The sequence below is a fragment of the Strigops habroptila genome, chromosome 8 (genome assembly GCF_004027225.2).
Source record: "Strigops habroptila isolate Jane chromosome 8, bStrHab1.2.pri, whole genome shotgun sequence".
Taxonomy (NCBI): Eukaryota; Metazoa; Chordata; class Aves; order Psittaciformes; family Psittacidae; genus Strigops; species Strigops habroptila.
In genome coordinates, this window is record NC_044284.2 from 41,924,551 (window position 1) to 41,947,492 (window position 22,942).

Below are 22,942 nucleotides of genomic sequence, written 5' to 3' on the forward strand. Positions count from 1 at the left end.
CTTGGGGACCTTCCCTCTCAATTTTTAGGATCTTCTATGGATTGCCGGCACAAATGTATCTGTGGCCAGCTTCTTCCTCATCTGGTCTTGAGCCAGAGGACAGTGCTGGCACAAACAGCTCTTCTCCCTGCCTATACTGTGATTTGAAATAGTTTTTCTTTGGCCTTGGGCTTCAGAGGGATGCGTTTCAAAACCAGAAATAAATGGGCTTGAAATGCTTCCCATAATTTGTAAGATCTTGACCCTCTGATAGCAAGATTAGAAGTAAGATAAAAAAATCAGCATTCAGAATGGAAACGCTATTGTTGAATAGACAACACTATCTAGCTAGTACCTCTTGTTTACAATTGAACTCATGAATTTTTAGATATTAATGTATGAGGGATTGAGTAAACAACCATTGTGCCTCTAAGGAATGCATCCAAGGCTGTCCTGAGCTGGAATACTTTGTACTTTCCTGATTGCCTTCCAAGAATTTCAAATTACTTTGTAACAGAAAAACAAGCCTGCTTCACGAGATGTTTGCGAGGTTCTTGGGACACCCTTAGTTCCTCCACCCTGTGATGTGGCTGGTTTTGGGGCAGAGCTCTGCAACTTAGGTACTGTGGGATGCTGAACGCATGTGTGTTCATAAAGAGGTGGGGATTACACGTGAAGAATAAACTGATCAGGAAAGTCAGCCTGGATGCATTAAAACCCTGCTGTAGTGCACAAGTCTGCAAGCAATGTGTAGCCCTGTCAGTCCCCGTTCCTTATGGCTGTCCAAGTGCCATTTGGCTAGTTTTGATCTGAGACCAACAGCCAAAAATGAAGACAACTTTCCATTGGTGCTGGGGGCTGGGGATTGCAGATAGAACATGCAACAAAGGCAGCTTTGAGGTGTGCTTCTCAGCTAGTGTGGGCAGTCCCTTCTTGAGCATCATGGCCAGCACTTCGGTAAAACAGGCAGGAGGGTCCCTTGCTACCTGGGTTGTTCTTGGGTTTGGTTTCTAAGCCAGCAGCCTGGAGCTGTGGAAAGAGTTATGAATTTGGGTTACCAAACCATCTGCTGGCTGCATTTTATAAAGCAATTAAAGCAAAATTGTTTCCAGCCCTTCCGTTTGCAAGATGTAGTCTAAAGAGAGATAGATAGCCAAGCCAGGATTTGCCTGATCCTGGCACAGCTCCAAGTATGAATTAATTTGATCTAAACCCTCCACTGTGCATGCTAGTAAGTGAGGAGTTCCCTTCTGAGAGCTCAGGGAGCATGCAGGTAAACAGGCCTGCCATGCTGTTAGGTTTGAATGATGATGGAGCCCAGGAAAATGGCATTTTGACACTTTTTATTACTGCTTTTAATCAGAAATTATTAAACAGAGTAAAAAATAGTAGAAAGTAAGAACACTTTTACATGGTAGAGGATAGTAGCATGCTGGTGAAGACTGATGGATGGCAGGTCTAGGTGCGTTGAATGGAGCTCCTAAAGCAATGGTCTGGGGAGCATTTCCCACAGTACCCCACAGGGCAGGGGCGCTGGTGTGACTGCATGGGTAGATGGGGGCATGGTACCCTTGAGCCTCTGCTCACACACTGGCTCCTGGTGACCTCTCAAAGCATGAAACTTTGATTTCTTCCTTCTTCCCCAGTGAAAAACATTCAAAGAGAGCAAAAAAATGGGTAGGGATGAAAAGAGAAGGTAGATTAAGATTGTTCTTCCTTGTCCTCCTTTGGCAACTGTCACCTTTCAAAATCAGAGAATAACCTTGTGCTGGAGGGGAAGGTGAGGCCATGACTGATGGTGAAGGGCATATACATAGAGGATTTAATATTCTTTCCTGTGTGTTTTTATGTCTGTAGGGTTTTCGTTCCTGTTCTGCAGAGATGTCATGCCCAGGAGAGATGGGAAAATGAGTCCTCATAAGTCTGCAGGGCATGTATTTGGGGATGCCCTTATGTCTAGGGACTGCTTGACAGCCAAAGATGACAGGATCAAGATGCTGTTATGAAAGCAGGGACAGTTTGCCTTGGTGCTCCAGTCTGTGCTTGGTGGAGAGGATGCGCATCCATGCCACTGAAGAGGTTTAGCACCTCTTTTAGACTGCCCCTGTGATGCGCTGGGTGTGAAACGGAGAGAAATGATGTATGATGTTATGGAGGTCAGATTTGAGTTAAAGCATCTCCTTTCTCCAGTAGGAGAAGAAAACATGCCCCAGTGCTGGGTCTTGAAGAGAGTGGGATGGGATGAGATGATGAAATGAGATGATGAGATGGTGGTGGCTATGGTGTTGGGTTTGCAGGATGCAATGGGGATAGCCCTGCCATGCCAACAACCAGCCGAATGTAGCATAGTTGTGTCTTGAGGGGTTGCCCAGGTCTCACACCTTACTTGCAGGGGGGAAAAAGAAGAAAACAACAGGCTGGCAAGGAGGCGGGAGAGGGGTCTTCCCCAATGAGCAGAGGGGGTAGCACAGTTGCAGGGTCCTGGACAGGCTGCGCTGGGGCAGCTGCTTGGTTTACAAGAAGAGAGCCCTGAGCGCAGCACTGGGCTGAGCTGGTGGCTTATGTAAGAGCTGGCAGTGGGGCCGGTGGTGCGGAAACCCAGCGGGGCGCAATCGCCTTTGATTTTCTCCTGTTTGCTCAGCAGCTTTCATGCGGCAGGGGAGCAAGGCAAGGGCGCGAGATTCCTGCACACTGAACTCCTCTGTTTCTCTCAGCAGGATAAACAGGACATAAAACAAAGCCCTGAGCCAGCCCTCGCCTCCGAGGCAGCATGCTGCCAAACTCCCCACGGGGCAGCCTGTCCCACCATGTGCTCCTTGGGTATCAGCTACCCCATCCAGGGTGACACGGCCTGGGATGCAGGGAGGTTATGGGAGCGCGCCCAAGGGGGTTTGTGGGCACTGCAGCCATTTTTGCGTCAGGGTGAGGGTTGCCCCATGGCCTTGGTGAGGAATGGGCAGGAAAAAGGCGGCAAAGGTCGCTGGCAAGGCTCAGACAGCAAGTCCAATGCCCTTGGAGAACTGAGGATGTGTGCTCCAGAAATGACACCAAGCTGGACACTGGCAGACATCAGCTGGGCTGGATGTCCCCTGCAAGGGTTTTGCTGTGACCCAACTGCCCCACAAGGCACAGTCCCAGGCAGTGGGACCAAGCCTTGTCTGATGCACCAAGGGACACAGCAGGGCAAGTCCTCTCTCCAGTGGGCTCTGTGCGTGGGGTTTCAATGCTCCCTTAAAGCTGGGCTGCTTTATTTATAACTTCCTCTAAGGAGTAATTTCTTGGCTCTCTTACCCTCATGCTTGATGCCTGTCAGTGACAGAGGGCGATGGGGCTGACCTCAGCCCTTTCCCAACACAGTATTAGCTAAGCTGGGTCCCCAGAGATGTGCCAAGCCAAGCTCATGCTGGCTCCCCTGAATTTCCACGGGGCCATGATTTCACCACTGACAGACTGCTGTAGGCCAAGGTGAGAAGATGGGGAGCAAGTGCTTGCTGCTGAGGTTTGAAACACTTCCAAGAGTTTCAAGTGGAGTTTGCTCTGGAGCAAAGTATCCTTGAAGTCACTTGGTTGCGGAAAATCATTGGCCAAAAGCGAGGCTGCAGCAAAACTTTAGGGAAATTGTACCACTGCTAAAGCAACACAAAGAGTGAATGGTTTGGTTCTGCACCTCTGTCCTGGTTGTCTGTCCTGCCAGCAAGGTCCCCTCTCCTGCAAGCTACTGCCAGTGAGTTCATAGAATCCTAGAATAGTTTGGGTTGGAAGGGACCTTCAAAGGTCATCTAGTTTCAAACCGCCTGGCACAGGCAGAGACACCTTCAAGTAGATCAGGTTGCCCAGAACCACATCCAGCCTGGCCTTGATATCTTCAGGGATGGCACATTCGTCACCTCTCTGGGCAACCTGTGCCAGTATTTTACCAGCCTCATGGTAAAAAATTGTTTCTTCACATCCAGCCTGAATCTCCCCTCTTTTAGTTTTAAACCATTACCCCTTGTCCTATCGCAACAGGCTGTGCTAGAAATTCTCTCCCATCTTATAAACCCCTTTCAAGAACTGAAAGGCCACAATAAGGTCTCCTGCCCCAGCTCTGGGGGGCAGAGCACACTCCATGTGCTGTGTGCGATGGCATTGCCAACTTCTGCTCCCAAAAGGAAGAGCTTTGGCAGGGAAAAAGCTGCCTGGGCAGAGAACTGTTTTCCTGGCTGGGATCTGGGAGCTCTGGGCCACACACATTGAAAATGCAGAGGTAGGAAACGCAGGTACTGCCTGCTGCAGTGCTGAGCCTGGAAAGCCAGGCTGGGGTGGCCTTCGGATTCCCTTGTGCCCGGATGGGAAGACCAAGCTGGTGGCTGGAGCTGTATGAGGGCTGGGGTCATTGAAGACTGGGGAGGTATGCAGGGCTGCCTCCCCCTGCAGCCACACCAGCCTTGGTCAGGGGAGGCTTGAGGAGCAGCATGCCTGTGTGCTGATCCACTTGCCTGCTTGTGGATGCTGAGCACTCCTGCAAATGCCAGTGGCCAGCAGAGCCAGAGCTGTGCTCCTCCAAAACCATCGTGATCTTTGATGGTGGTGGTACACGCAAACCCTGGGACCAGTTGTCCAAACCTCTTGGCTTGGGGTTCTGTGAGAGCTGGCTTTCTCATAGGATTCCCACTCCGGGCTTGATGAGTTGGAAATACTGCAAGAGCAGTCCTTTTTCTGTTTTGTTTTATTTTTTTTTCTCCCTGATGTTTGCATCTTTCCACTTCCATCTCTGGCCAAGGTGAGTGGTGCCAAGGCGCACGGGCCAGGCACACCCAGAGGAGGGGAAGCAAAGCACCCTCAACCCGCAGGAAAATGGGGACAGAAAGCGAGCACAGCGGCTGGGAGCGAGGAGGATTTCCTTGCTGGCTCTGGCCAAGGGATTGCTTTCCTCAGGGGCTCCATGGACTCTAAGTGGGTATTGTTGCTCTGATTCAGCACCCTGTCCTCTCTTGCACTGATACTGGTTTGCCACAGGAGAGTCTGCACATGGGGTGCACACAGGGCTTGACACCCTCCCGCTTCCCAGCCGTGCAGTCAGTTCTCCTTGGCCCCGCTTTGAGCAGCAATATGGGCTCAAGCTGCACGAGTTGAAAAGGCTCAAGCTCTCAAAAAGCATCGCGGGATCAAAGCTTTCTAAACACTCAGGGCATTTGGCCGAGGAGGTTTTGTTCCGACTATTTATAGCAGTTGGGGCCAAGCGAGTTCAGAGTTGGAGGCAAACTTTTCCAAAGCTGGGGGCCATTTGGATTATGGAGGGGGAGAGCGAGTTCAGCCAGGCCTGTTTCCAGCAAACGTTGACTCCTTCCCTTAGGTATGTGTTGCTATCCATGACACACTAACAACAGCTCTGCACAGAAGTGCCTGGCTGGGGCTGTAAAGATTGAAACAAAAATGTGAATTGGCTGGAAAGGAGAACATGAAATAGAGAAAGTTTCCAAACAGCAAAGCTGTAGCATTTGAAAGTGAAAACTTTCCTTACCAGCTTGTTTTCATCCTCCGGTCAACATCCTTCAATTGCAAACACATTCATATTGGTTTCAAGGGGAGAGCTGGTGATGACTTTATAGCAGAAAGACCAAGATATGGCTTCCTGAAGCATATGCCATGCTTAGAAATGCAGAGGAGGGGTCTTTTTATCTTCAAGGTGAGGCTTTTAATGCTGTCACTAAAGAACATGCCCTTTTTCTGTGCTACCTTCTGTAGGCAAAGCCAGGCTTAAAATCTGAGCAAACCAACCAACCACGACACCCTTGAAATCATGTCACATTTGAAGCTACAGCCCTTGCAGAGCATGAAGGCAGAAGCTGAGGTTTTCCTATCTGCCAAGAGAATTGTGCTAATGGTGATGTTTAATCGTGAGGAGCATGAGCAGCATGCCTTAGTTACACACCACATCTTTTTGCATGCCTACATCTACTCTCTTGATTTCAGGCACTCAGTGCAGGTTATAAAAATATCCCTCTGATTACCATTAGCTTCCCTGGCTATGTAGGAACAGCATCTCTGAGCTTATTTCTCCCCAGAAGAAGTGGTTTTGGCAGCTTGGTGGTGTCCAGCCCAGGTAGGCTGTTACAGTGAGTGACGTTACGCTCTTTCCTAGCAAGGGTGGTTTGGATTTTCTGCATGCTGCTTCACACTATTGGAGCTGGCTGCTGCATCAACAAACACAGCCCAAGTTTACCACATGTGTGCCTCGGGTTGTTTTCAGAGAGAGAGATATGCCATAGCTGGAAGATTTCCTTTCATCTCTGACATTCCCATCAAAGCCTATCCTCTGATAAAGCTGCCCATCCCTGCTGTGAATGGTTGGACTGTACTAGAGAAGCCAAACTGTTCTCCTTCAGGAAAGACTGCAAGATCTCAAACGGATTTTGAAGAACAAAATTATCTGTATGTGGTTGCAGAGTGGGATGCAGGTGGGTCTGGGCTGACTAAACATCAGGTGGTCATAGCTGGTGTTGCAAGGGGAAGCATTAGGCAGAAGGGAAGGCTTCCTCTGAAGTTACTCAGGTGTCAACCTCGGCACTCGTCTTGTTTCGTATGTCTGTGAAAGACCCAAAAAAGTAGAAGAGCAACATTCAGATGTGTGAATGAGGCAGAGCTGAGGGGGTATCAACAGTATAGGAAGTCATCCTGTAGGAAGTTGTGGCTGCCCCATCCCTAGAAGTGTTCAAGGCTGCATGGGGCTGCAACCCGGTCTAGTGGAAAACGTCCCTGCCTGTGGAAGGGAGGTTGGAACTAGATGATCTTTAAGGTCCCTTCCAACCCAAACTGTTCTAGGATTCTATGATTATAGGTGTTATAAAAAGAGAATTGGATGACCTGGAAGACAAGCAAATACAGCAGTATGAAGCTCAGCAGTATAAAACACGAAGTCTTTGAGCCTGAGGAGCAACAACATATGATAAGATAGGATTTCACATTTTCTAGAGGTAACAGAGAAGGGCTTCCAACTACCCGCTGGTAACACAGTGCCTGTGAGGCGCTGTGTTAATGCTCATGCAAACAGCAGATGCACCCTCAGGGGACTCTCATGACAAGGCCTCTCCATAGACCATAAAACAGTCACGGCAAGAGCTACCAAGACATCCACTGGAACAGCAGGTACAAATCTGAGCATCCTTTCCCTAGAAAAAGATAGAATAGAGCAAGTGCAAAGAAAATCAGATGTCCAGGTTGCTACAAGGGTAAAATAGGTGTGAGGGTCAGATGTGGTTGTTCTTCTCCCTTCTTGGTTTTTCAAATGGGAGAGACAGGCTCTGAGCCCAGTTTCCACCCCTAGCCAGCAGAAGAAAATGTTCTTCTCATTTTTGCCTCCTAATGATAATGATGACCATTCACCTCTTGTTTTGTACATGTCCTTAATATGAAAACTCATTCTTGGTGCTAATGTTCTCAGCTCTTGGCTTGGAAAGGGTACACTGGCCAACTGGACAGTCATGCGGTTCTCTGAGAGGCTGTCTGTTCTGCAATTAACAGACAAAATGCCTGCCACTGTGGTTGGAAAGAAGTTTTAATTAAAATCCTTTGGTATTGGCCTTGGCCAGACTGTGAAGTGAATGGGAAGAGGCCAGAAGGCCTGGGTCAGTGTCTTGGGTCACCCTAGGAGAGTGCCCACTTAGCTGAGACTGAACACGAGGAAGAACTTGGTTTATAATTGCATGGGCTTTTTTTCCATTTTTCCCCTCAAGTGACCTGCCCAATGGATGATTACAGTCTGATAGGAGCACAGATACTGCCAGCTAAAAGTTGGGATAGGTTCACAGGTCGTTTGAATCCTAATGAGGAACCATGAATAGAAGCTCACATCACACAAATGAAAAACACCTCACTCTCTCCTCTAATGAGTATGGCTCTTCAAATGCTTTTGTCTTGGGCTTTGCTTGGCTTTCAGAGCTGCTCAGGGCTGCATCTTCCAGGCTGGACTCCAAGCTGCTGTCATCTACCCCATCATCTCACAGATCGTCACCAGTAAGGTACCTCATTTTGCCAGGTGGCCAAGGCAGACCTGCAGCAGCCCTGTGTGTTTACGATGGTGGCATGGGTAAGCAAAGTGCTTGGAGAATGAGATACCCCCTTGAGGGGATGTGTTGGGCCCTAGTCAGCCTCACCTGGGTGGAAGTTGCCTTCCATGTGCCTGCCTGTGATGTGCTGGGCATGTTGTTTTGTGTGGTGTTCCCCACCAATGCTGTAAGTGCAGGTGCTACTCTAATGAGCAAGTGCCTGCTCCTCCTGATGTCAAAGTGCATTCATTAATGCAGGAGTCACATACTAAGCACCAGGAAGCTGGAACCAGGGTAGGTTACACTTTCGTTCGCATGGAGCAAGTCCTGCTAGCTTTCATGGTAGCCAGCACTGTGGGCCTATTTATATTCCCTCTGCTCAGGATGAAGTGATGGACTTTCTTGTTTGCAAGCTAATGAGCAAGCAGACTTAAGAAATATTAAAAGCTGAATGGATGCTAGCCCCAGAATTTGTCACTTAAAGTTCAACATGAGGGTGCTACCAGCCCATGTTTACCCTTAACAAGGTACCAGGGCTCTGAAGCCATGGAGGTATTTTTCAAAGCATTACTCAAAAATCTCTTTTATTTTTCCTAAGATTATTAAGGTAACTTTTGGGGGCCATTAGTTCTACGCACCAAGCCTTGACTTCTGCACCCTTCCTTTCCTGCTGCCATTTAAGGTTTTGTCTCCTGCTTTCAGGATTAATTTTGTGCTGTCAAGCTGAGTGGGAGCACTGAGCAGCTTTGGAGTTTCTCAGCCTGTGCTGGTGATGGAGGACATGTCATCCAGGTGACCCCAGGCTCTTCAGCTCTGATACACTTGCACATGGCTAGATAGGTGTAGGTGCCTAGGATGCCTCTGTCTCGCACCCATCCTGCAGGCAGGAAGGGAGAGAGGGAAGTTTGGGTGGCTGGGAAGTGAGTGCCACAGTGGTGAAGCACAGAGGTGGTTCCAGGGACAGGTCATCAGTGGGCTTCAGGGCTGGGTGAAACATCCTGCAGGAATCAGTTTAGCCCCATGCTGGGCCAGCCACCTGTGCAAACCCAGCTTTTGGGATAAAATTAGCATTCTGAGGCAGTGGCAGGGGATTTTTTTTACTGTTTCCCGAGAAAAATGCCATTTTTAATGCCCAAGTGTAGCAGACAAAGGGGTTGGTGGTGTTTTTCCCTTTCCTTTCAATCCCCTTTCTGCATGGTGACATTTTCTACTTCCAAAACCTGTTCTTTTGTTGTTTGTTTTTTTTCTTTTTTTCCTTCTCTTCTTTTTCCCCCTCCTATTTCCCATCCCACCCCCCCAATAACCCTCTGGGGGCATGGCCCCATCCCCTTTCCCGGGGTCTCCCATTCTGGCAGGGTGCCGAGGAGGTGCCAAGGCACAGAGGGGTGATGCCAGCACTTCCTGCTCCCTCGCTGGCAGCACAATGGGGACATTCAGGCAGGCACCATGTAGCCCAGCACCAACCCAGAGACAGAGACCCCCCCGCCATGCCCACCCCCCCCCCATCGCTGTCTCCCAAATAGTAGTGTGAGACAGAAAGCAGCTGACGCCGTGTCCCAGCGCGCCGGCGGAGGCGAATTGGAATCCAGCATCACAAAACAAGCCCTGTGCATGTTCCCCTCCTGACGCAGGCGCGTGTGTGTGTCCCCCTCCCGCTATCCCCCCAAATTCTCCAAGTCTGCCCGGTAACACCAAACTGGGCTCCCTTTCCCACCCCCCCGGCCAGTCCGCGCACTGCCAACAGGCAAGGGCCTCTGCTGCTGAGCTGCGACGAGCTGGTGGAGCTGCAGGGAACGGCATGTTTTCTTTCTCCCCTTCTTCCTCCAGAGCCGCTTGTTTTTTAATTCAGGACTGGCAGGGAGGCGTGGGTCAAGGCTTGGAGGCAGCCCCTGTCCTTTCCCAGTAACACAGCCTACCCCCAAAAAATGAGATTTCACTGCTGCTCAAGGGAGCCTTGTTTTTAATCGCTGGCAGATCAGTGTGTTTTTTAGGGGTGGGACGAAGGAGAAAGAGGGGGGTGGGGGGCTGGGGTGGGGGTAGAGCGAGGAAAGCAGGGCTTCCTTCTCCCTGGGTTCACCCAGATCTTTTAAGGCTTTCCTGCCTGCTCCCAGGGTGGGTTTTTTCCCCTCTCGACTGTGCTTTGCTGTTCTTCCATGTCTCTGACTGTGCTTGCAGCAGCTGCTGTGTTTGCAGAACGGGAGGCGGGGCTGGTGTAAATCCAGAGGTCCTGGGGCGCTGGCTGCAGGTGGGCTTCAGCCTGCTGCCCTCTGAAACTCCCCGGGAAGCAGCTGGGGTAGATGCAGGGGTGAAAATGATGAAACATGCTGGGTTTCAGGGGTTTAACTGATGGATGTCAGCTGCCTTGCACAGGAGCTGCCAGTCCCTGTGCCTTCTCCCTGCATAAGGGCTTTTTGCAGGTCCCTTGGGCTGAGCAGCCACAGGGCATGAGCTGATACTTACTGGGCTCAAAATAATAAATCCATTTGGCCTTTTCTGGCGTGTTGACAGCACCTCAGGATGAGTTTGCCAAGGTGTGAGCCATGCTTAGAGCACAGCGGTATCAGGGACAGCCAATGCCCACTCCTGATGTAAGAGATGGGTGTTTGGACCTGGGCCTGGCAGGGCAGGCAGGATAACATGTCCTATGTTGCCTGCTCAGATGCACATTTGTGCTGAGATGCAGCAGGGCCTGATGAAAAGTGGAAGCTAGCTCATGGCTGCCCTTCTGCGGAGTTGGAGGAGCTCTGCTGTGTCAATGGCAGTGGTGCTCTGCTGATTTGCATCCTGCGGAACCTTGGCCCAGGAAAGTGCATAGTGGCTTAATGCAACCAAATTCTTGTGGGAATTGAGAACTTGAAGGTAGTGGCAAAGGGCGGAAAGCAGGAGACCAGGTAACATGCAGCTTTTATTTTGCAGGGAAATTGCTGCCAGCAATACTACCAATTGTCTTGACATCCAAATATTTTGCAGCTACCTCCAGAGGAGTGTCACGCTCCCATAGTCATTTTAGGTGTTGTGTTACAGCACTGGCTGAAGGAAGGATGGAATAAACATCTTCCTGGCTCCAGAGGCCCCAAATGGCTAGGGAGAAAACAGAGACTGCTGCAAGCTGGTGCCCTAGGCTGCAAATGAAGACAAGCATGCCAGATCCTGCAGGCACTGTGTGAAGCCATTGAGAAAACTGCAGGAACAGAGATTGAACAGACTGTAAGCAGCCCGGGATATGGCAGGGTAAATTGTGCCAATCTTTGGGGGTGGCTGGCAGAGGCTGGCGAGGGCACCATGTCCCTGTGCATGCTGGTGGTGCTCCACCCCAGGGAGAGGTTGAGCCCAGGGCTTCTTGCATGAACTGTTTGCGTAGGGTGAGGAAAGCTGGGGCCTGGGGGCATGGAGCAGCTCAGGACGTCCTGTGGCACCCGTCCTGCAACAGCTGCTGGAGCTGGGCAGGGACCATGCTGCAGCTGCTTGCGGAAAACATCATGGGTTATAGCTCCCAGGGGGCAAGGGCATTGCTGGGCAAGCAGGGTCAGCTCAGCCGTGTGGGATCTTTCCTCCACAGGGATGGGCAGGCAGCACTGCCATAGACTGTGTCAATAAATAGGTGTTTTTTCCTCAAAAGACTTCAAGATCTTTTTCTCCTGTGCCCTGCTTCCCTCATCTGTTTCTCAGCATCTGCCGTTCTCAGTGGCTTCACTGAATTATATCAGGTCACAGAATATCTGGCCTGGAAAGTGCACATCTTGCAAGAATAACCAGCACCATCTTCGCTTCCTGGCTCTGCACACCTCCAGCACACAGCCAGGCGTGGAGAGGAGGAGCACTGGAAGATCCAAAGCCCCAAGCTTTAGCCTTTACAGCCCTTCTGAATTACACCCTTGGAGACGATCCCCACAAGGTAAGAGAAGAGCAGCCAGGGCCTCGCCAGTGAGGACACGTTGGAAAGTGGAATCAGGTAAAGGACAGATCCAGCCTCCAGGTAGACTTGATTGTAGGCAGGATAGAGGTTCATTCAGCATACTCACTGCTCTGTTCACCCATGGGTGCAGAGCCACGAAGAGAGCAGGTGCTGGTTGCCCCTGCGCTGGTTATGGTATTGACTGGACAAACTGGTCCTCCTGGGCACTTGCTCATTCAGATTCTTACTGAGTAAGAAATAGGATGCAAGTACAATATATAGGATAGCCTATATGGTATCATAGTATAGGATACAGACACAGTCTACAGCTTGCCGTGGAAAACAGAGTAACAGCTCAAGAACTGTATTTCATACTGGATGTTGCAAGAGCTGCAGCGTTAGGAAATGGGCTGGGTTTGTCCAAGTCCAAAGAAAAGAGTGGGGAGGGGTTTCATTCCCTCCCAAACCGTAAGCCCAGCCATATCCCTCCCCAGTTTAGGTTCAGGTTAGGGATGTGGGTCTTAGCAGTAGGATGAGGGTCTCTCTCCCTACGGGGCAGCCCCATGTGCATGAGGCAGTTGGGATAGGGTTTGAGCTCAGCCTTTCATTGCAGGAGGACAGAAAACGGCTTGCAGGGAATGGGCAAGGGGGGGACACCCAGCTTTTCATCAGGGTTATGGGATGGAAAACATGTTCAGGAGGGTGTTAGCTGCAGCATGGCCCTGGGGTTATGATAATCTTCCCCACTGCAGGTGATTTGAGCTGTACCTACTGCAGGGCAGCAGCCTTGCAGCAGGGCCCGCCATGCTGGGCCGAAGCACCAAGGGCAACCTTCCCATGGGTTTTCAAATCTCAGAGGAGATTTCCCTGGCAGAGCAGCTCAGTTTTCTTTGGAGCAAAGATAATCTTCCCCTCCTCCCCCACTGCTGAATACTCTGGCATAGCACCAAATAGCAAAGTCAACATAAAATACACCCTCATTTCCTGGGCCTCCTCTTCCCAGCCGTCCTCCAGCAAAGAGGAGTGATACAGCATCTGCTCCTGTAGCCACAGCCCTCTTCCAGGACTGGGTCTTTGTGGCTCTTCAGAGGTGTGCCAAGAGCTTTGAAATCCCTTCAAGGCATAAAGCAAGGCAGCAGCAAGGAGTGAGCAGCAGAAGCAGAACTGCCTGTGTCGAGCCTTGCCTGCTGCCAGTAGTGCCCTGAAGGGTCTCTGGTTTGCTCAAGCTTTTAAAGGGCATCGCTGAGGCCATCACCATCCTGCAGTGTGGCACAACCTGTTCAGCGCACATGGGGAAAGAGTTGCTCACACCTCTTCCCTTCCAATGAAGGTACAAAGAAAGGTTGGAATAAGACTGTCAGCTCTGCTCTATTGGCCAGGAAACCACTGTCCACAGCTATGACATTGAGCCTCATTTATGGGCCAAGAAAGATCGGGAGAAGCTGATCCGCAGAGGAGGATCCTGTCAGTGTCTGCCAGACTATTTGCCTCTAGGAACTGGAAGCAAGATGGGTTCAAAGGTACAGTATGGTATCCACTATGCCTTCATTGCACCAGCTTCTCATCTCCATCCCAGTTCTCTTGCAATGCAATTCAGAAGCCAGACAAGTGGCTCTCCCCATCTCCATCCCCTTGCCTTGCTTCAGTCACCTTCCTGAGACATTGCTCCCTGTTCCTTTTTTGCTAATGGTGTGACAGACCTACCAGGATGATCCTGGGACCAGCTCCCATCCATTTGCTGTGGATTGTGGAGGACATGGGAGAGGGACTCACCTTCCACACAGGAGTGTCCGGTTTGGGGGGGATGGGGAGAGCAGGGGATTTAATAAATCCTTTAGAAGAATTTAGGATTTGGAAGAATTTGGAAGATTTAGAGACTGCAGGACATGCCTCGTCAAAAGGAAATTATTTAGTAGGTTGGTATTTTTTCCAGCTTCAATATCTCATGCTGCCCATTCCTTTGCACTTGTTAAGCTGCCCTTACAGTCAACATCTTCAACTCAGAACCAGTGCAGTGTGAGCTATAAACTACTGCTATCAGCCCTGTGATTCCCATGCCCTCCTGATTGCTCTTGCTCTGGACACTCAAACAGGAACCAGCCTGGGCAGGGCAGGAGGATCAGTAGAGGGAAATAAGGTTAACTGGAGAGTGAACTTTGGGAATGACATGTTGGACAGGACTCAGGTGGAGCCTCTGGTAATTGGGCAGGATGTATCCCATAGGTCAGATACCATGTCTGGGTGTCAGAGTGGGAAGAGGTGAGAAAGTTGGCATGTGCATGTGCCTGCAAACGTATTTATTACCTCTTCAGGGTTGCCTTACATTCAAAATTCATGGTACAGCCTCTCTTCCAGCAGCGTTTCTGGAATCCAGCATTTGTTTCCAGGGTGCAAATGGCATTCAGGGAGTACCTCCCCAGCCATTGCACTGTTCTGCTGGGGTGAGGTTTTCTTCTGGTCTGCCCATTCCTCCCTGCTGTTCCCATCCTTCCTGCTTGTTTTCCACATTCTGCAGCCGGGCAATGTGCTCTGATATTTTCTTCCAAATGAAATTTCCTACAGTAGTAAAAAAGGGAAAATGTGGTTTGTGCTGCAACTGAGAAATGCCCTATGACTCTAGCCCGCACCCTCCCCCCTGAAAGCATGTGGTTACCTCTGCAGGTAGGTCTGGCAAAGCCCAAGTGTCAATGTTACAGGGCTGTGGAGTCTTAGGGTCTCTAATTCCTTCTCAGATGAAGAGTGACATCTCTTCACAGGCTGTCAAAGCCTTAGCACCAGCTAATCCAGCAGAAAGGGGCAAGCGGGGATATTAAGAGGGAGATAAGTGACAGAGGGATAATTCTGTCTGGGAAAGAGCTGCTGGTGGAGATTTCTCTCCTGCTTCACTCTGCCTGTAGCTGCAAGCCTCCTGTTTCTTGCAGAAAAAGGAGGCTTTGAAACATCTGTTTGCAACCCCTTTGTCCCCCTCCTAGTGTCATCTGATCCCTGGTATAGGAATCTGTGCTGAGGTGGATTATATAAAGGAAAGAAGCAGCTTCCCAGTATAAAACCCACAGGATGGATGGATTGTGCCAGGGAGGCACCATGTGAGCATTTTGTGCAGCTCCCAGGCAGCTAACAAGCTTTTAACTGGTAACGTGGCAGGGCACGGTGGCTTCAGAGGGAGGTCGGACCGCTAGACACAGGTCATGCTTCTAACAGAGAGCAACCTCTGTGCCACAACATGGGAGCTGACTCCATTCCCAAAGGATGCATAGCACATTCCTCATGAACCTCCCTAGGAACTGGACTGCTGTATGGCCATGTGCCATCTTCACCACTGCAAAACTGTTAATTCTTGGTGTGTTTTCACACCAGCAAAGAGCTGGCTGGCATTCCTCCTTGTCCACTGTGCCCTTCGCACCGGGCACAGGCTCCTACTGCGGTCCCTATGACTCCCCATGTGTTCTTGGCTAATCTGGTGGATTATAGTCATTATATGTAACTGGATTAGATGACTGTTACTGCGGTTACTGTTTTGCACTGGTCATATTTATAGGGCTGCAGAATCAAGGAACAACTCTTAACGTCTGCAGCCCTGGACCCTGTAGGTCAAAGTAACCCTCGATAAAGCAGAGCATCACTTGTCGGTACCAGTGCTTCCAGGGGACCATCCTGGCTTCTCCCTGCAGGGTAGCATTTGGCACGGCAAATAGAAACCCCACCTCCCCACACCTCAAATTGTGTTTGACAGCAGTGTAGTGTACCAAAAATCATCTGATTTGGGGGAATAGGGCCAGGGAAAAGATCTTAAACTCTTCTGCCTGAAGAGGGGGCAGTTCACACGGCTGTCAGTCCCTACAAGCCTATGCGCAGAAAGAAGAAATGTTTAAACCCTGTGTGTTCAGTGACTGGAGGATGTAATTTGTCACAGCCTGGGCTGCTGTCCCTGCTAGATACCTGCACCATCGGACTTTCCACTCATCCAGCGAGGTGGGCACTCTGCATTTCTGGCGATGCTGGGGCACACATTGGTGCTACCCCAGTGCGTGTAAGCCATGTTCAAGAACTGAGACAAACTTTGCCACACGTTGCAGGTTTGCAAAAGCAGGTGCAAGAACTTCCCCATGCACACACCAGCCCCACTGCACGCACAGCTCCATGCCCCAGCGCCCCGAAGGCACCCTGCCAACCTCCCCAAAGCCGCCTCTCCACCTTCCCCACGGCAGGCTCTGCCCGTGGGTGTCCCTGTCCCCATAGCTGCCCAGCAGGCAGGAGGGGTGCTGGCTCTGAGGGAAGCTGCCAGCAGTTTATCTGCTGCTGTTATGGCATCAGGAAACACTTTCCCATAGTTGGCCAAAGTCCAGTGGGGGCATCAGCCCCAAGGCTGAGATGTAGCCTGTGCCCCGGGGCCATCCTGCCCATGCCACTGCACACAGAGAGAGCCAGGCAACCCCTCTGCTCATCCTGATCCAGCTTTGGGGTATTTGTGTGGACCCAGAGAATAATCCCCCTGTGATGCTGATTCAGCCACAGTGAGCAGCACAAGGCATAGCCCAACACCCTCCACTTTGCACAGGTCTTGCTTGTCAAGATGCTGTTTTCTCTGTGTCCATCTTCTTTGAGTCCAGAGGATGTCTCTGAGGATGCACACACAAAGCGCCTTGTTAGCTGGAGTTAAGGAGGATGAATATTGAAAAAAGTTAAGAAATTGAGCCCTCCACCCAAATCGCTTTAACTGCAGCTGGTTTCAGCTGTGCAATCATGCTGCACGTTCAGATGAGCTAAAATTAACTGTGTTCCTATGCAAAGGCTGTGGTTGAGCTGTGCTTGGAGCAATGCAGCATTAACTGCTGCTGCTGGTTGTTAAGTATTAGCACATGGCCAAAGCTAACACCTAACAGCACTTGTCCCAAAGATGAACCTTTTCAAAAGAAACTTTCCTGGAGGCAAGAACAGGCAAAATGAATCTCCTGAAGACTCAGGCTGTGCAGTGGCTGAGGTAAAGATCATGCTTGCACAGGCATGTGGAGCTTCTCCCTTCTTACTGCAGCCCCAGGATGTGTGGGAAGGCTTGCAAAGCCCCCACTGACTCAGCCCCCACCATGCTGTCCCGAAAACACAATCCCAGCAAAGGAAAAAGACAAGTCTTTGCTCGGTGTGTGGCTGCTTACGGATGTCAGTTGGATGAACAAAGGTACTTTTATTGCTTGGAGACCCTGAGCATCCTCCAGCCTCTCTGCAGGGTGCACAGCAGGGACCAGCCTGCCCTGCAAGGCCATGACTGACCCTCCAGGATGGATACAGGGAGTTCCAAGTAAGCTCTTTGGAAGTAATGAGGAACTCCAGCACATGCACTAAAAATAAGGAGACAGCAGGTGAAAAATAAATCACTTGCAGGGGCTCCCAGCTGGAAGGCTGAGCCGGGAGGTTGAGCCAGGAGGCTCCCGCACGCCCTGGTTCACTGAGCCCTGATTTGTGGTCTGACCTTGGCCACACTCATTGAACTCCTCAGGCCCCAGCTTGCCTGGCTGGAGAACCAAGTAGAACGAAAAGCAGGACGTCAAGGCTGAGCTTAGCTTTTCCTTCTGCAGATAAATCACTGGGAGTTGAGGAAACTGGCTCTGTGTGTTCACAAAGAGTTTGCTTTCAGCATGCCAAGCCTGTCTGAACAGGGCGACTCTGCCAGGCAGGTTGCATGGATGTGGTGGGAGCATCAACAAACACCCTACACTGGCCTTAGCCTGGGAGAAAGATGATGGAGAGTTAGCCCAAAGAGCCAGTCCACAGCAGCATGGTGGCAGCCAGGAAGAGGGAACGGAGCATAAGCCAGTGATGTGCAAAGGTAAGAGTGGAGGGACCCTTCAGCTTCTGCTTGTGCGGTATTTGCACTATGTCCTTGGCATCTGGGTTGCACCAATGCTCTCCATCACTGCACAGGTACCAGGGGAACTATGTAAATCAACTAAAAACAAAAAATACAAGTTTTTTCTTCAAGCATTTTCCAATCACTGGTACAAGAAGTGTTGGGTTTGGGGTTTTTTTTTTCTTTTCCATGCAAGAAATCTTTTACTTTGTGCTCCTGCATGCTGTGCCATCCCAGTCTGTTTTGGGTGAATGGGGTTGGTGTCTGGCAGCCTTACCAATGCTCCCAAGATGTTTGGGAGTACAGTGCTCTGTGTAAAGGCAAATGCAGCTTACTTTCCCTTCTCCAGCTGCTGGGAAGTTGAGAGGGGTGATCTATTTTAGCTGGTAAAGTAAATCAGCCAGAGAAGCAAGCTGAGCTCGTGGATATTCAGATCATAGCAAATATCTGTAAGTGTTTCCATGGTAAAGAGTTTATCTAGAAGCACCTTTGCCATTTGGCAGCCATTAGGCTTGAATTGGGGTATCTCAGTTACTAAGTGCTTAACAGAGAAAGCTCAAGGGGACAGAGTAGTAACTGCACCCTTCTCGTCTCCATTTTTCTTGCAGATCCCAGCAGCAGAAGCAGAGTTTACTGTAGCTTCTGTTCCCATCTATTCTGGAACTGAAGCCATAAAAACAAATGGAGGATGATTACACCACGCACTTGCAAGCACCGAGGAATGGTGTGGATGTGAGAAGCAGAAGTAAAATTGCTCATTTAGTGTTTTTCTGACTGCCTGCCAGAGCTGCATCTGCTCTTCAGCCAACGCAGTGTAAGACCGCTAGCTGGCTATTAGATGAGAAGAATTCTAGTAATTTTTGTCACGTGGAGGAAGAGGGAGCAGAGACCAACCCAGACAGCCTTTCTGAGCTGAAAATTCATGCTCACATCCATCGGCTGCTATGTGAAAGATACTAATGCATGGATTTTAAAAAATATATATTTTTTTAAAGAAGTGTTTTCTAAAACTTTCATAATTTGAAAAGTTAACCAACATGGCCGAACCAAGCAAGCAGCAAGGCAGGCAGCTGTTGTCATGAGGTGAGCTCTTGTCCTTGATCTCATGCTTCTTCAGTGAGCCTTTGCAAACATGACCAGTTTGCTTTTATGTGGACAAAACTTCCATGGACCAAACAGTCTATTGCCAAGTGTTCAGACAAGCAGGAAAACATGAAGCTGTGTAAGAAAGCCCCACTCTTTAACCCCTACTCTAGGCATGTATATATATGGGTTTGCACTGTGGTTTCCCAATGGGTTCTTCACTCCTGAAAGCAAAGCTCAAAAGGATTGTGGAGCTGTACACAAGACAATCTCAAAAGCCTTTTAGAAGCCTGCAATCTTTGATTGAGCAGATCCTAAAATCCTGTTCGTGATGCCCCACAGCACCGTTGCCCACAGCGTGAATATAAATCAAATCCCGCCACACTTCACTCTCACTTATGTACTCCAAGTCCCCTTATCCCCGTGTTTATACTACCCAAATGAACTATTCTGAGTAGTGGGCCACATAAAAAACAAAAATATCCAGTAAAACCAGACCCGGTAAAATGAAACAAAGCAAGAAAGTGACAGGCAAAACAGCTACAGCACAGCTGCCATTGCTGATGCCAGAAAGATGTTTGTAGAAGAGCAGCAAGACCTGATGAGAGACTTTGTCCAGTCCCACCTCCCTGACATCAGCAGAACCTCTTGCTGCTGGTCTGTCATGGAGGTGGGAAGGAGGGAAGAGCATGAGTGGACATGGTCCCTTGCGGCATCTTGGAGACACCTGGGTTCATGGTGAAACTGCTCAGGAGGCCCTCAGGACCTTCCAAACACTGGGCTGGGAGAGCCTTTCCCCTCCTTTCTTCCCATCTCTCAGCATCACCTCTTCAGAGAGCTGGTGCCAATTTAAACCCATTTATTTGAAGCCAGGGAGAGAGGAAGGAGGAGAAATACAATTACCGGGTCAGAGATTGATCTCCTGCAAGGTGCCTGGCGTGCAGGGTGTCTGCTGAAACAAAAATCATCATTCATCTAGCCCAGATAATTTCATAAAGGGCTCTGGATCCAGGGATGAAATGTGACCATTCCCAAGGAGGTGCCTGCATTTTGGTGGATGCCACAGACAGCTGCTCTGTCTGGTATGGGCGGGGCTCTGCTCTGCCCAGTGCTGCAGGACAGACCCCAACAGATCCAGACACAGCTCAAAATGGGCACTTCCAATATACCCGTCCCGGGTGGTGGCACGGGGGGTGGGTCCAGCATGAGCCTGGTGGCAGTTGTCCCCTTGGGCTTGCTACTTGGTCTCTAATCCCAAGGGACACGCTGGGTGGGTTTGGAGGCTGGGAGAAAGACAGACATGGGTCTCTTGAGCTGAGCTGTGTCTCTATGTCAGGTGTTTTAAATTGCAGCGTTAATTAAATTAATTTAAATTTAAATTAATTTAAATTAATACCACTTAATTAGGAGGATCCCAAGGCCTGCTGTGCTCTGGTTTGGCCTGGGGTAGGGAACAGAGCTAGGAACTGTAAGAGGGACATAACAAGCAGTAAAACATAATTCTGGTATTACAGGCATCAATCAGCACCATAGGTATGTTCATGTGCACCCTGCCTGCAGGCTTCGGGATGCAATACAGGGACCAGACTGTGTCTCCTACCCAAACTCACCCCATGCTGCAGTCCAGGAGTTTGGGCTAAGGCAGTATTAGTCCCATGTCTTTGCACCATGCTGTGGTGCCTGCAACATGTTGGTGTATTAGTTTCTTAGGGAAATTAGCAGTGGCAGAGCCTGGAGGACTCCAAGGAGTGCTGGCCTGGACCTGTGAGCAGGGGAGAGCTGTTGGAGGCAGGAGGAGGTGCAGGAGAGATGGTCTGGGCAGGCAGGACGGAAACAGGAGCTGCAGCCAAGGCTGTGCTGGGCAAGGGTGAGCTCCCCAAGTACCAGTGTGTGCCAAGTGGCCTATGCCCACCTGCACGGCTCAGCCCACACTGGGAGGGAGCAGGCAGCACCAGGCATGTCCTGGACTGCTTTCCAGATCTGTGAATTACAGCTGTGGCAGGTGCTTCCTCCCCAGAGCAAGTCACATCCACCCTGGCTTGCCAGGTAATCCTCCCAGCATGAATGAGGAGCTAGGGGCTGCAGCACTGGGTTTGCAGGTAGCAAGGCTTCGCCATAGCCTTGCTCTGCTTTGCACTGTCCATCCCCTCTGAGATGGAGAGTGTAGCTGGAAGATAAAACGTGGCAGACTTGGCCATTTCTTCCTGGTCTGGAAAATGGTCCCCGTTGAAAAACAAGGGAAATTCAGGGAGCCACCAGTGCTTACTTGCCAAGGAGGCATCAGGACATACCAAGCGATGCGTCCCAGCTGTGCTTCCCCTTATGAACCCAGCCCAAACTTTCACAGCCATCTCAAGTAAACAGAGCACATCGATTTAAAGCTGACTCAGGCACACTGCTTGCTTTATTTATAGGTAACACCAGCAGCCATCAAAACCTAAATGAAATGCTAGGCAAAACCAGCCTTAGTTCCAAGGCATGGTGGGACAGCAATCACTTCCCTATGGCTCCCGGCAGTGCAATGCCAGCAGCACTCACTTCTCACTGGGCAGCAGAGGTGGAAAACACCCCTCTCCGGTCCTGGCAGAATGAAACCAGGCATTAAATATGAATACATGACTGCTGCAGGAAAGCAAGCATGGTCCCATCTCAGTGCCACTGGCAGACCAGAGGGGTTATGCCAATTCAGCTGCTCCCATCCTGCCCCCACGGCCATGTCCCACAGCCGCAGGACCTCACTCCCTCTGTGGTTCCCACTGGGCATCTTGCAGGGCTCCTCCATATGCCCCCCTCTCTCTTAGGGCTTCCCCATGCTTCAGTCTTGGTTGGCAGATGGCGTTTCCACATTTCTTCCTTTCTTACCGAAGGCGCATGTCTCACATCCTAAACTGGCTCTGAGATGCCACCATCCTCCTGCAGCCTCCCTGGCCCAACAGGCCCGGTGAGCTGCACCCCTCACACAGCTAAGGCTGCATTTCTGAGGGGGAATTTCAAAATTCTACAAATTTCCCAAAGGGGGATGGCTGCCAGCGAGCCAGTGTCCAGGAGAGGGCAGGGTTAGCAGCCCCGCTCTGGAGCACAGAACCAGCATTTTGAGTTGCAGCAAGCTGGTCACTGCCATTATTTCCTGCCCAGAGAGAGCTTTGCCTCTTTCACAGCTCTTCTTTTTTTGTGAGCTTAAACCCCACTTACAGTTGTGTGGTTTGTGCCTTTTTTGGCCCTTCCAGCCCCAGGCTGTCCCTGCAGAGCCAGGGGCCAGCGGGCACCGTGTTTACCCTGTGTTCCTGGTGCTGAGCCATCACGGCTGCTTTTTCAAGAGGCAACATGTGCCCCGGCAGGGCAGAGAAAATGCCTTATATTAATTGGGGGATTGGTTGCAAGTAGCATTGCCGTTCCAGGAAATATGGGCAGCTGTGTTTGCTCTCCAGCCAGTGAGCCCCGGGGGCTGCGGACAGCAGGGTTTGCAATGGGCATTGTGAGGATGCCGGAATGGTACCAGTGGGGCCAGCAGTGGAGCTGGCATCACCCCAAGCAGCTTAGCACACACCCCAGCAGCATCTCCTTGGCCAGGTTAGCCACAGGTGTTGCACAAAATACTCTGCCCATCGAGTGATTGCTGGGCAGCTCAGCAAGACCCTGCTTAACCAGACTGAGAGGTGGCAAGTGAAGATGGGGAGCCGAGGAGGATGATTGAGGAAGGCTTTCAGTGAACATGTATGGTGGAGCAGCCAGATGGCAGAGGGTCGCTGAGCAGCACAGTCTGAGTCCTGAGTCTTGTCTGGCCTTGCACTAGCCCCAGCCTGTTAATGTTTAACCCACTGGACAGGGACAGCATGTTGGAGCCAGCACACAGGAGGCGGTGTCAGCGTGTGGGGACAGCATCGGGTGGCTGAACACACGTGAGGTCACCTCCCTGCACTGGTGGGACCTGCGTCACTCGGTGTCAGCAGCAGCACCCAGCTCCCATGTTGTTCCCGTAAGCCCTGGGACGTAGTTGGGGTGAAGTGGTTTTGCCGGGGGTAATGCCAGTTCACTTGGTAAAGGGCCTGCTGGGGCTGTGTGTCCCAGGATACCTCGGCACTGGCATCAGGGGACCAGCCAAAAGGTGAAAGG

General features: G+C 50.6%; 1 protein-coding gene across 13 annotated transcripts in view; it reads left to right on the top strand.

The window, feature by feature from the left end:
* Positions 1–18,743, top strand: part of LOC115611870 (zinc finger protein 235-like) — a 41,190-nt gene extending 22,447 nt beyond the window's left edge. For 6 of the 13 annotated variants that reach the window (XR_003992726.2, XR_003992732.2, XR_003992725.2 and 3 more), the window contains 5 exons: positions 7,898–8,047; positions 10,923–11,213; positions 11,676–13,421; positions 17,475–17,725; positions 18,355–18,743. The gene's annotated coding sequence lies outside the window, so the exon portion shown is untranslated. Of the gene's footprint in view, positions 1–7,897; positions 8,048–8,708; positions 8,799–10,922; positions 11,214–11,675; positions 13,422–17,474; positions 17,726–18,354 lie in introns of all 13 variants that reach the window. The other 7 variants (XR_003992727.2, XR_003992728.2, XR_003992731.2 and 4 more) reach the window with 7 other exon arrangements.
* The last annotated feature ends 4,199 nt before the right edge of the window (positions 18,744–22,942 follow it).